Genomic DNA, 13,104 nt, shown 5'->3' with positions numbered 1-13,104 from the left:
GGGTATGCAAAAATTCGTGGACTTTTTCAATATCTTTTGAACGTCAACGTGTATTGTAATGAAATTTTATCAGCATAAATTGTAGAATATTATCAACACTTTTTGAAACGATCAGTTAACTGCGTCAATAAATAATGGTTTTATATTGTTTCTAAATAAGCACTTACACGGTACCGGGCGCACGGTAGAAAAACGAAGTTAGCCATCGTATATTTTTCGCCAAAAAACTTCTAATTAACGTAGAAAACCCGCTAAATATCGCATATTTCTTCTATGATGTCATTTATGTAATTCGTTAAAATAATGGACGGAATTTCCGTTAATTTTTGTTGAAATCGCTAGAAACGACGATAGTGTTTACAACGGAAAAATAACGGACATGCAGAAATTAGAAAATAGCGTGATCAAAAATTTTGTTGTAATTTGTGACTGACACTAACAAAAACATTTGAAAAAAAACAGCAGGCGAACAGAGAAAATAAAATGGTACTATCATAAGTGTTTAAGTGGCATAGAAAATTTAGTGATGGACATTACTTTGTGAAGCAGTAATGATTACTGACTGCGTAACGTTGAAGCATAAGTTGAACGTTAAATATTATGACGTTGACGTCAATAACTTTTTGAAGTGCACCGCTGTTTCCGACATGTGTTTATGTAAAATTAAATATTGTTGTATTAGAGGAGCTACTAAAATGAATTTTTCTGTGTTTATTTGTTAATTATTCTTCTAAGCAGTGTTAAAATTTTAAATTAATATCTCAAATATATTTTGCGCAACAACGAAAGTACACGAACTTTTGGATAACCCCTCGTATGTATCTTATTTTGTTGAAGGCTTAATGCTGTATAATGTTGTATACCCCTAATGGCAAATATGACAGTTGAGGTTTATTTCTGCGTGTGTAAATAAATGCACGCACCTTTTTAATAAGATTGATTATATATGTCATATGTTGCGGTCTGATAATTTATGTTCAAAATAGTTGAAAGTATCTCTAGCTTAGTGAAGGTGATACAAAAGGAGTAAACTATCTTCAGCTGATTTAAAGGGCGTGGAAGATATTGCTTTTTTTGTTCGTTTATTATAGAAATGTCATGGAGATGCTGTATTTGCCTTGTTTTAATTGTTACTTAATTTGACGATTAATTCTTTCATTTTGAAAGAGTGTTCAGCAGTAAACACTAGATTTCCGTCCGGGATAGATTACAATCAATCCATACGAATTATATATATTAAGGATCTGTAACGTTTTTCCATCGCTGTTTACTAACATTACATTCCAGAAACTTAACGTGTTTATGTTGAAAAAGAATTAGGCCTAAGCCGACCATACAAAAACAAGTTCAACGTCAAAGTGGCAGAATATGTAAGAACAGCTTTTTTAAAACCGTAAAGTAACTTCTCGAAATCGAAACAACTAAGTTACAATAATTCATCACATTTTTATCTTTATAGATAGTGTACGTTGCTCAGATTATGCAAAAAAACTAACCAAAACAAAGAAACAAATAAACAATCAAAATAAAACAACAACGTACATGATTATAAACGACTAATGTGGACTCATTGATATACATTATCATGATATACAATTTGATATTTGATTTCACCTGTTCACGCGAATTTTGGCAACGTTGTAATGATTATTGTCAGTATCAATAGACGTATTATTGTAGATAAGATAATTGATTTTCCGATATATTAATTTGTTATTGATGAAATGTGATATGTCTTATAAAATTAAATAATTTGATACTGATTTCATTTTTTTTTAAAACTCAAGACTGTTGAATCAATTGTATGTTTTATACTGTGAGATAACTTTTGCTCTATTTTTAAAAATATTCTGTAGGGAGTTTTATTTTTTTTTTGCTCGTTTATTTAAAGTCTTATCTTATTTAGTAGGATAATTGTATCATACAATTTCTTGCATCCTGCTGTTTCCTTAAAGATAGTGATTGACATTTGGAAACGCTATTTTGATGACAATGTCATAACCAAAGAGAGATGAATATCAATTCAGTTGCTTCACTCCATGTTCATACGATAATTATGATCTGTATGTCAATTTTCTAGACAACTTATCTTATTAGCAGTATATAAAAACATTAGAATTGGCACGAAAGATAGACAATTGTACAGGTTCGACCTTGCATACGGACGGAAGAATTTAATGCATGCCCTAGTACAGGCTTTAGCAGAAAGTTATCTTGACTCTCTCGTTTATTATAAACGATTTATGTCAAACATCAGATTTCAGGAGAGATACAAAGATTGAACAAGTAAGAACGTATTTAGTTGTTAATAGCTGCTATATACGTGCAAGGAAAAGACCCAACGGACAAAGGTTGTTGTTGTGTGTGTGTGTGTTGTTTTTTTTCCTCTAACTTAATTATACATACTCTCCTGCGCATCGGTCGAATGTTCCACTATCGCTCACTTCTAACCTCTGCTAAAATTGTAGGTTCAGACCGATATTTCTATTTTTAGACAGGAAAATCCGTGTCTACACTTCAGCCAATCAGTGACTAGCTTACTTGTAACGAATTGTCACATGCCTGAATTTGACGCACCGTAATGTAAACAATGCGTGTTCATTTGTACTTTACTTAAAATTGTTTGTATTAAACGTTTCTATTAAATGACCCAATAAAGCTACCAAAATGGTAAATTTGCGATAATATATTATTTACGGATCGTCAAATGTAATGGAGTCTACGTAAACGGTAGCTCAATACGAATACTCGCTGCAAGAAAGTTCACGTCAGGCCGTTAAAATTATTTTTCTTATATTTTCTCACAGACACTTGGAGTGTAGAGCTCGAAGTTAAAATCCTTTAAAATCCAAATAAAATGTATATGTGTAAATCCCAGCACATGTACTGATCATAAATATCAAATAAAACCTATTAAAGGCCGTTTTTTTTAATAAAAAAACACATTTCAACGTCTATATAATAATCATACATACAAACTCAGTATCATCTAACTTTAATGATGGTCATTTAAGAAAATCCAAGATAATATTTGACGTACTTTCTTAGCCTGTGTTTTTTCATGGATGGGCAGGTTTTGTAGGTGATATACATTTATGTGCAAAATGATATACATACTACATACATATATCTGCAGACTCAACCAACACTTTTTTACACATCAATAGTAAATCTGCATTGGTTACTCATTTGAAATTCAGGTATTCTACTTAATAATATTGTAGTCAATCAGGAGCCACAAGCTTGTCCATTAATATCAACAAGGGCTGTCAATAGAACAGTTGTTCTATTCAACTATACTCAGCACTTGATGGAAAATGTTTGAATTAACTAAGGAATATTTTATTTATTTACATATGATCAAGTCTTGCATTTTTTAATGTTCGCATGAGGCCATATTTCATTTAAAATTCACAAGTTATGAGCCTTTGACAGAGACGTCCAAAGTATACTATTATTAAGTTTCAAGATTAATTTTGGAGGCAAAACTTTCACCTGTATTAAATCAGAAGTTCAGAGGGTCATACTTCTGTCAAAATCCATGCTAGAGTGTGTGCAAAGTCTTTTACACATAAAAGAATCCAATGTTCCTTGCGGATTTCAAACCAAGGTGAAGTGCAAGCCATTCGTTGCACGAAAAACATTAAGATGTGACACTGATGAAGAATTCCAGGTGTAAAGGATAGCCCCATTTTTCTTCAAATAGTTAAGTTAAAAACAATAACTGCACTGTAGATCATCAATGAATTTATTTTACACCTTTAAGTCTTCATTTTCAAAACAATATGCAATATGAAATTACAAATGCAATATTTTATTGATTTAACATACACCTAAATATAATGTATAAAGGGTTGATCACATAAACATAACAAAAATAAGAGTACATAAGTTGGCTGTAAGGTCACTCACAATCACAGGGATAAATTGACAAATATCTTTTCCTATGAAATTAACATCCTAAGTCAATAGTAACAATAGAAAAACAAGATCAAACTTGACCAGAACACTAAATATATTTATAGGTTGGGATAATCTAGTTATTGAGTAGGCAATATATATTTAAGCTAGTTTGGATATTTCAGGTTTTAAAGTACAATTTATGCCTTCAGTACTGGTTTAATACTTAACTTTCTGAGTCAGACACCCAGTCATATTGTTACTAAGTTCAGTGAAATTATGATACCCATTCACATTGTTACATTGTAAAATGTCTACTAAATATGCATTAAATCAAAGCAAGAGCCTACATATTATTATTTTATTTTTGGTAAATCAATGGTAATAATTTAATAAATATCATTCAAAATTGTTTTTAATTAAACTACAATGGTCAGCATTATTTAGAATATAATCAGAAGTAACTTAAGACACTAAAGGTATATCAATTCTGTCTAATTGTACACAAGTAAACAAAAACCTCCCTTTCTGTTAAACTGTTTTAGGAATTCTAAACTTTATCAGCAAGTATGGAAGTTAACTTATTAATAATTTCTCAAATAATGACATAGAAAATCATTCAAAAGAAAAAAAAAACGACGCGCGTCTGTATATAGGTCCCCGGGGCGGGACCAATTTTAACCCAGGGAATTTATTTGTACAAACTTGGTAGACACCCATTTGAAGATGTTTCATGATGATTATCTAAGCTCTAGCTCCAAGAAAGTTTTTAAGTTTTTACTATACACATATAGGGAAAGAAAATGACCCCCCCCCCCCCGGCAGGGTATTTAATTAAGAAGATTTTTTGCCAGCAGTATAAAGCCAGGCTATGGAGACTGAACAGGATCCACACTGTTGTCTCACTAACTTTAACTTTTCATCCTGATGAATAATGTACCCAAAATGATAATAAACACTTTTAAATATGAAAGCCAGACATGTCCATTTATAAACTCTACAGGCTAAGGGTTGATATAATTTTGCATCAATGCTCTCATTTTGCAAAATTCAAAATCAAATAGGTAACATCTAAAAGCATTTAAAGAAAGGTTGCAAGTCTTATTATGTTGTAATGAATGACAAATATCCCATAAATAATTTCATGTTAAAGCAAAACGGGTAGTTCAGACATTACAAGTTGAATTAAAAAATCTAACTTTGGAACAGGAACCATATTCCTAAACAAATATAATCATGCAGGATTTATGCAGCTTGTTCTATGATATGATGCTAATGTGAAACAAATGTCCCCAGTTCAAATGCTATCATTTACAATGTAATAATAACATATGTTCCAGCAGATCTACATTTATTTAAGACTATGAAAAAATTAGACATAACTCATTGTTAATTAATTAAAAGTGCTATCTCATTTATAAATAAGCAACAGTAATAACATAGATACTGTAAATACCCTAAATATTCAAATTTATAAAGGAGATATCATTCACAAAATACTGGTGCCTGATGTGGTCAACAAAATTCAACTTGTTACATCCTTAATGTATTACACAATATCTCGCACAGTAAATTTTAAAGTTTCAGAAACAGCTAATTTTAAAATTTATCAAAAATTACAAAATTGTGTATGAAAATATCTAATTTTCATTAAAAATGATGCCAGAATTTTAAACCTATGTACAGCCATTTGATGTGAATGTTGATAGGAAACTTAAAAGATTCTGATTTTATAACTGTTTAAAAATTTAAATTACACAGGTATTTCATAATACCAGTAAAAATAAATTTCTACAATTTCCATCATTACATCCTTTTGACAAAGGTCACAACTTGCAGCACCAATATATGTGTAGTTTTCATGAATTTGTCAAAGGATTATTTGTGACAGTGTTGCCTTTCACAAAACTTATCATCTTGGACAAAACCTGGGCAAAACCTTGACCTGAAATTTATTACACACTATACTATAATTCCATGAGAAAGTGTTCCAACACTAAGTTACTTTAACTTAATCAATATGTTGAATGCAGGCCTACCGGTATCTGATGACGGTCCATACTGTACAAGTATTTTAGTCTAATCATATTTCAACATTTTTGCAGTGATGAAGACTTTAAGACTGCTTTTTGGCTCTGATTGATGAATTGATTTGATTTTTGCTGTAGTAATATGTCACATAATTCTGCATCCCAAATTTTATTTTTAAAATAAATAAAAAAGGTCAAAAATCCTTATTTTATCTTCTGTAAATGCATGAAAACCACATAAGTCATTTGTTCATAATATTTACTTCCCACTTTCAGATCCACAGATACTTTGATCACTGATTTCTTCTATGTTTTCTGCCTTCAAGTTCAACTGTACTATTTTATACATGTACCTAGTACACAATGTTTATTTGGCCTAGCTGTAGCTGTAAGTGCTAGCAAAGCTCTTCAACCCCTATGAACACTGGATGAAACACATCTTTCTGGGTTTATTTGTCATATACGCTAAAAAACAGAAGTTATGACATTTATTCAATTATATACATGTATATTGTACTGTATATAAGAATTGTACAGTATGAAAACATCATTTAATTATACAGTAACAGTCCTGTTGTTTAAAGAAAATAACCAACTTAATGTTAATAAATGTCAAAATATAGTCCACTGTCTGTAATGTCAGAAGAGGATAACAAATAAATGGTGTTGATCCATTTAAACATCTACAGAAATCTGTCAAAATGCAGAAACTTAAAATTTGAAATTAAATCATCTCATAAAATATCTCCTTCTGAGCTACTATTTAATTTATACTTTCAATACCCCATAAGCACCTTACATTTAGGAAAAGTAAAATCCCTGTAGCTATCATGGCCAAACTTTAATAGTAACTTTGTTTTTGAGGCAGCCTATAATTATGTGACCTAAAAAATAAACAGATATTTGTGCAGTCTATCAAAAATAGCCTAATTTCTCCCAAGAGAAATATAACTGTAACAAACTCTTTACATTTCAAATGACCTATGGAATTTGGAAGATATATATGAGCCGCGTCATGACAAAACCAACATAATGGGTTTGCGACCAGCATGGATCCAGACCAGCCTGCGCATATGCGAAGTCTGATCAGGATTAATGCTGTTCGCTAACAACCCTAAAACAAGTAGAGAAACTGATAGCGAACAGCATGGATCCTGATCAGACTGCCCGGATGCATAGGCTGGTCTGGGTCCATGCTGGTTGCAAACCCATTGTGTTGATTTTGTCATGACGCGGCTCATATGTATTATTTACATTTCTTGTCAAGAACTTTGACTGTCCAAGAAGCAATGTTTTGTTCTAGTATTTAGACAAATGAATACTAAGCTTTAAGCCATTCAGCTATAAAGGTCAAATAAATATACATGTACACATATGCCAAACGCTCCTGACAGTCTTTGCCTAAAAAAGGTTTGTGTTTTCAACTTTCAAGTAAAGAACAAATCCACTGGGCCCTCATTATAAGTTGTTTTTTAAATACATGAAAAGCACTAATCTCCTGCATAACCCTGACATGTTTATTAATAAATCAATTTTGATAACTGTAATGGTCCTTTTATATTAATTAATATATAAAATATGATAACTGTTACAAGATTTTTTTTATTTAAAAGCCACATAAATTTCTCTATTGTGGTCAATCTGGAAGATATCTTGTAAATGTTTAGGCCTATATTATGTTACAAATTCAAAACATATCATCTACAGCTTCACATATTCTTGTTAACAAAATGAAATGAATATCAATATAGTGAAAATTTTAGAATTTCTAAATATATTTACATTTGTATTTTTGTAATTGTTAATAAAAAAAACAACAACAAAAAAACAACAACCATTGTAAAAGAGTTTAAAAGAAATCAAACACTGTATGAAATGATTGCTACTTAATTTTCTATATTCCATGCACACATAGATTAAATTTCTGTTTAGCTGCATGGTTACATATTTTATACAATTTTTACACTTTATAGAATTATAGAGAAGCTATTGTGGAAGCATATATCTGTGTTGTAAGATCTGATCATGGTTTGCACTATTTACTTTTCAGTCACTAGAAATTGTGAAGTTTCTTTCAAATTGATAAATGCTTAATTGGTCCATATTGAAAGATAATCTGGCGAATCTGAGATCTTTCACATTTAGTAATGCTAAGGGTGCTGAATCATGTTTTCCTGGATAGGTATGCATTTGTCATGATTCTGTGATCATTAAAATTAAAATAACTGAGTAATGTATAAATCCCATTAACCAAAAAAAGATTTGTAAATATCCTTCATAAACTGTCATTTTATTAAAGGAGTGTGGTAGTCATTTTATTAAAAAAGTGTGGCTGTCATTTTTTTAAAGGACTGTTGCAGTCTTTTTATATTTAGGATTTACTGATCAACAATCATTAATTTTTGTTCAATCACAATTCAAGTAGTCTGTCTATTGAAACAATCTGGACAGTGAAAAATAATGTCACATTACTAACACATCACAAACTCAAATGTTTTAACATAAATCAAAATCCATACCATATTGACACCTGAACTGTCTTGACTCCTGCAGATCAGACTGGTGTACTGTTGGCTACTTTATCAAATACAGTACAATTTCAATTCTCTTCAACATCACTTACAGGTGCATCTTCCTCACACATGATATTCAGAGTACAGAAGACATGTCAATGTTTTTATTCCCATGTAAATCTATATCGCGGAAATTGGTTTCTCTCGTAAATTATGTCGATGAAGGAGCGCTTTTCCTTGAAAAACAAAGTTACTTAAATGACCATGTTTAGAACAATCAATTGTATCCAAATTTTGTTCAAGGTTGCACGAAAAACAAACTTCTGTAGTGATGTCTGGTGCCGGTTACGCTATATTTTTACATAGTTTTGAGGAAATACCCGTCTATTTATAATTTTGTACACACGTCATCTGTTTCAACCAATGAACATGCGTATAAAGATTTTAGGCTGATTTGGAATTTGGAAAACTTTCATTGGTCGTTTAAAGTTCACTGTAAAGGTCAATATCATGAATCGACGCGTATTACAGCAGCGGTCTGAAGTAACGGGAGTGTATTCAGTAAGCTGCGAAGGGAGCGTAAATTATACATAGAGGTCTATAATATTAACGTGATTGTGGTTTCTTTTATGGAAGATCCGATTCTATCCGACTAGTAAATGGTAAAAGAGCCGAATATACAAAATATTAGGCAAATTTTAGATAAAACATTTTATATTTCAAGGGTAATTTTTAGCCTTTTAAAATAAGAAACTGCAGGGCTGAAGATAAGATGCGTATACGCGTAAATTACGCATGGAAATAACACGTTTACGCATTCAAAACAAAATTTAAGCGTATGAAAACGCACACAAAAATCAGGTTACGCATTTTTTTCGCGTAAACGTAACCAAAAGTAAACTCTGATTATTTTATTTTTAATTTCGTCTGAACGCTTTGCAAGCGTCTAGCGGTAACTTCCTGTAGTTCCGACCATCATCGGTTGTTTTCGTAAGTATAGTATGGTGGTGGAATTAACTTCGTATAATTGCCTTGCAACGTCTAACGGTAACTTCCTGTAGTTCCGACTATCATCGGTTGTTATCGTATGTATAGTAAGGTGGTGGAATTAACGCAATTTTATAAAAACATCCGGTACAATGTCGCTGTCAAAAGTAAACACGATTGACTCGTATTTTCAGCCGAAAAAAATCGACCCGAAAGTAATTGTTAAGTTTATAATCAATGAAATAATTAGCGCTGCCACGTATGAGCAACAGAAATATGTGTCAGCCTCAGATAAAAACGTATGCCGTTTGGAAAGACCTGTTCCCGTGGATTGTCATAAATTCAGAAGACCCGTCACAGGTTAAGCTTAAATGTTCATTATGTATAAAATTTCAAATGAAAAATGCATTTACTACAACTGGTTCTAGCAATATTCAAAAATCAACCGTTGAGCGACACTGCGAATCTGCGGACCACCAGACTGCTACAAAAATGTCATTGAAATTAGAAAGTTCTAAAAAAGATCCTACGCTATTAGATCAAGATTCAGAAGAGATAAAAAACTGTAAATTGTTGGATTCAGACATTTTTTTGATAAGATCGGTTTACTCTCTCGTGAAAAATGAATAACCAATTGAAAATTCTGGAAACAAAGTGATCCCTCGGAAGCATTAATCACAACATAATAACATAAGAATTGCAGACTCGGTTTGATTGAGTCTGTACATGAGGGATAATGAATAAGTGCAACATCCCTCACGCCCCCTGAAAAACTTTTGCAATTTTGGAACTTCAACGGTTAAATCATTAAACAGAAATTTAAGCTGGACTACTATTACAGAAATTGAAAATGTAATTGCTGCTTGTTTAAAGAAAAAACTTGTTGATAAGATCAATCAGTCTGATTATTTTGCAATCTTAATTTATGCAGGTGGATCTACTCTAGTATATAATTTTGTTAGTAAACTAAGAAAAGTTTATAAGTAAATATTCTAATTATTTTTAATGCAAATGTACATGATTTTATGCATTCTTGAAAATTGTTCTTGAAGTATATGGTTGTTGTTTATCTCATTGCAGGTCATCACTCAAAGAGATTTCACTTGAATCACTGCTGAGGGTTAGCCTTTATGGAGAGCCAGTCTCAGAGTATGACCCTGTACCAGACACAAGACAGTGGTTGGTCAAGAATCGCAGAAGAAAGCGACTGATGCAAGATTATAAACCAAGAGAGTCCAAAAAGCAAACGAAATGACTGACATATCTTGTATTACAACTATGATAATGCAGTAAACATGGAAGCACAATAAATGTTTTACTCTTTTCCATACATTTTAAGGAGTAAAAATACTCCTGCCAAATTTCAGATTTCAAGTTTTACTCATTCACAAAAAAATCAATGAGTAAATACTCATTGCCCTAAAAAATTATCTGTAGCCCTGCAGAAAACTATGCGTAATTGCTTTGAAAATGCAAAATATACAATAATTTGAGTAGCTTTTATGATTAAAATAACATCCAATTTAAACAAATGCAATTGCGTTGCAGATCACAGAGTTATATCCGTCTCAAGCGAACATCTGATAAAACGAATCCATCAGTCATTTCTAATGTGATAGACAATTTAATTTAGAACAAGCGTATCATATCAATTTATCATAATTTGTATAAACATTCCTTGCAGAAATGAGATTATGAATATCATATTTATATAAGAAAAATGAATAAAGCAATTCAGGTGCATTTGTGCTGGATGTATAAAAACAAAGTTTATATGTATATGTCACTAGACTCTAGGATTGCTTGATAAATTCTATTTCCGACATTTAACTTTTAATTCTTTTGAGATTTTGTTTTTGTTGGACTGCGTTATGAGAACTTGCTTTCGCTTGTTTCTTTTGTCTCCAATTGGACACTGAAAAAAGAAATCACGAAACATAATTTTAATTTCTGTTTGTTCCAGGAAACTTTGTAGACAAAATTAAGTTTTCCAAATTAGATGTCGACACAACAAACTTAAATAAAGTATAGAGAAGAGAAGGTCGGAGTCTAAACGGCTAAATAATGTCTCTAAGAATAATTTTATCAGTAACTGTTCTTTCATTGTGATGTTGCAAATAAAGCTGGTATTTACATTAAAGCTTTCATTTATTTTAAATCTGATAAGAACGACTGGAAGATTTTGGACTTTGTTTTTTGTAATAAGAGATAGTAAAATTTGCGCTGTTTTCCAACAAATGATTCTATTGATATTATGTAAACATCGAAAGCACGAGTTGACTTATTTTGAAGAAAAAATCATGAACGTGTATTTTACGAAATGTAATCGGGTATCTAAATTATAAATGTAAAATTTTTGAAATTATTGAACTTATATATCCTTCCAAAGATGACTGTTATACAGTTAACTTTAGAATTATTTATTTTGGATAATAGTTTTTATTACAGAATGATACACAAAAGAATAAATTATAGATTGCTTTATCAATGTGATCCGTAATTATGTTGCTTTTTTTACTATGCACATATGGTATTCCTCAATACATATGAAGCTCAAATGCTATTTTGAGCAGCGATACCTTCGTTTGCAGCAAAATTTCAATAAATGTTTTAATCAGGGTTTGTCTGAATGTTAAGCATCGGTCTGTAGTGCGATTTCTTAAAATCTCTGTTTTTTGAGTCCGTTAAGTGACATTTTCTTCATACACACTGCATGTTTTGGACACACCAGAACCAATGACGAAAAAAATATCTCGTTTAAGACTGCATAGAAATCCAATACAAAAATGGGTAATATAGAGGAGAGTCAGGAGGGTAGAATCATATTTCGATTTTCCTAAAAAAGGATTGAATTTTATTTAACTTTTTAAAAGTTGAAAACTTACCCTTCGATTAACCTAATTTCTCAGTCACATCTGGTGTCATGCTTCACATCTGGAGCAGCGGAAATTCACATATACTTTTTACCGATGTTCATTTTTGAGATACATATGGGGTTCCACCCCCGTGAAAAAGAAAGAAATGACATTTAACTGAAATATTTAGATATCATTCCGCGGAGATTGGCTCACTCTAGGCACAGAGGATAATTACAATAATTGCATCGTTATGTTAAACAAAAGCCGCGAACAAAATAAAGCCGGTAAAAAGTAAAAAGAAATGTATAAGTGGCATTTGATTTTGTTTATAAAATAGAGAACATTTACAACAAATTAAGATATTGTATAGGGCGATTTATTTCACTTCTAAATGATCTAGATTGACATAAAGAGAAACAATTGCTTATTTTAAATAACGTTACAACAATTACAATCTAAGGTAAAACAACAAAGTAAAAAGAAATGTATAAGTGGCATTTGATTTTGTTTATAAAATAGAGAACATTTACAACAAATTAAGATATTGTATAGGGAGATTTATTTCACTTCTAAATTATCTAGATTGACATAAAGAGAAACAATTGCTTATTTTAAATAAAGTTACAACAATTACAATCTAAGGTAAAACAACAAAGTAAAAAGAAATGTATAAGTGGCATTTGATTTTGTTTATAAAATAGAGAACATTTACAACAAATTAAGATATTGTATAGGGCGATTTATTTCACTTCTAAATGATCTAGATTGACATAAAGAGAAACAATTGCTTATTTTAAATAACGTTACAACAATTAC

Source organism: Ruditapes philippinarum, unplaced genomic scaffold (assembly GCF_026571515.1).
Source record: "Ruditapes philippinarum isolate M1 unplaced genomic scaffold, ASM2657151v2 ctg5723_1_1_1_1, whole genome shotgun sequence".
Classification (NCBI taxonomy): Eukaryota; Metazoa; Mollusca; class Bivalvia; order Venerida; family Veneridae; genus Ruditapes; species Ruditapes philippinarum.
This window is presented reverse-complemented; position numbering follows the sequence as displayed.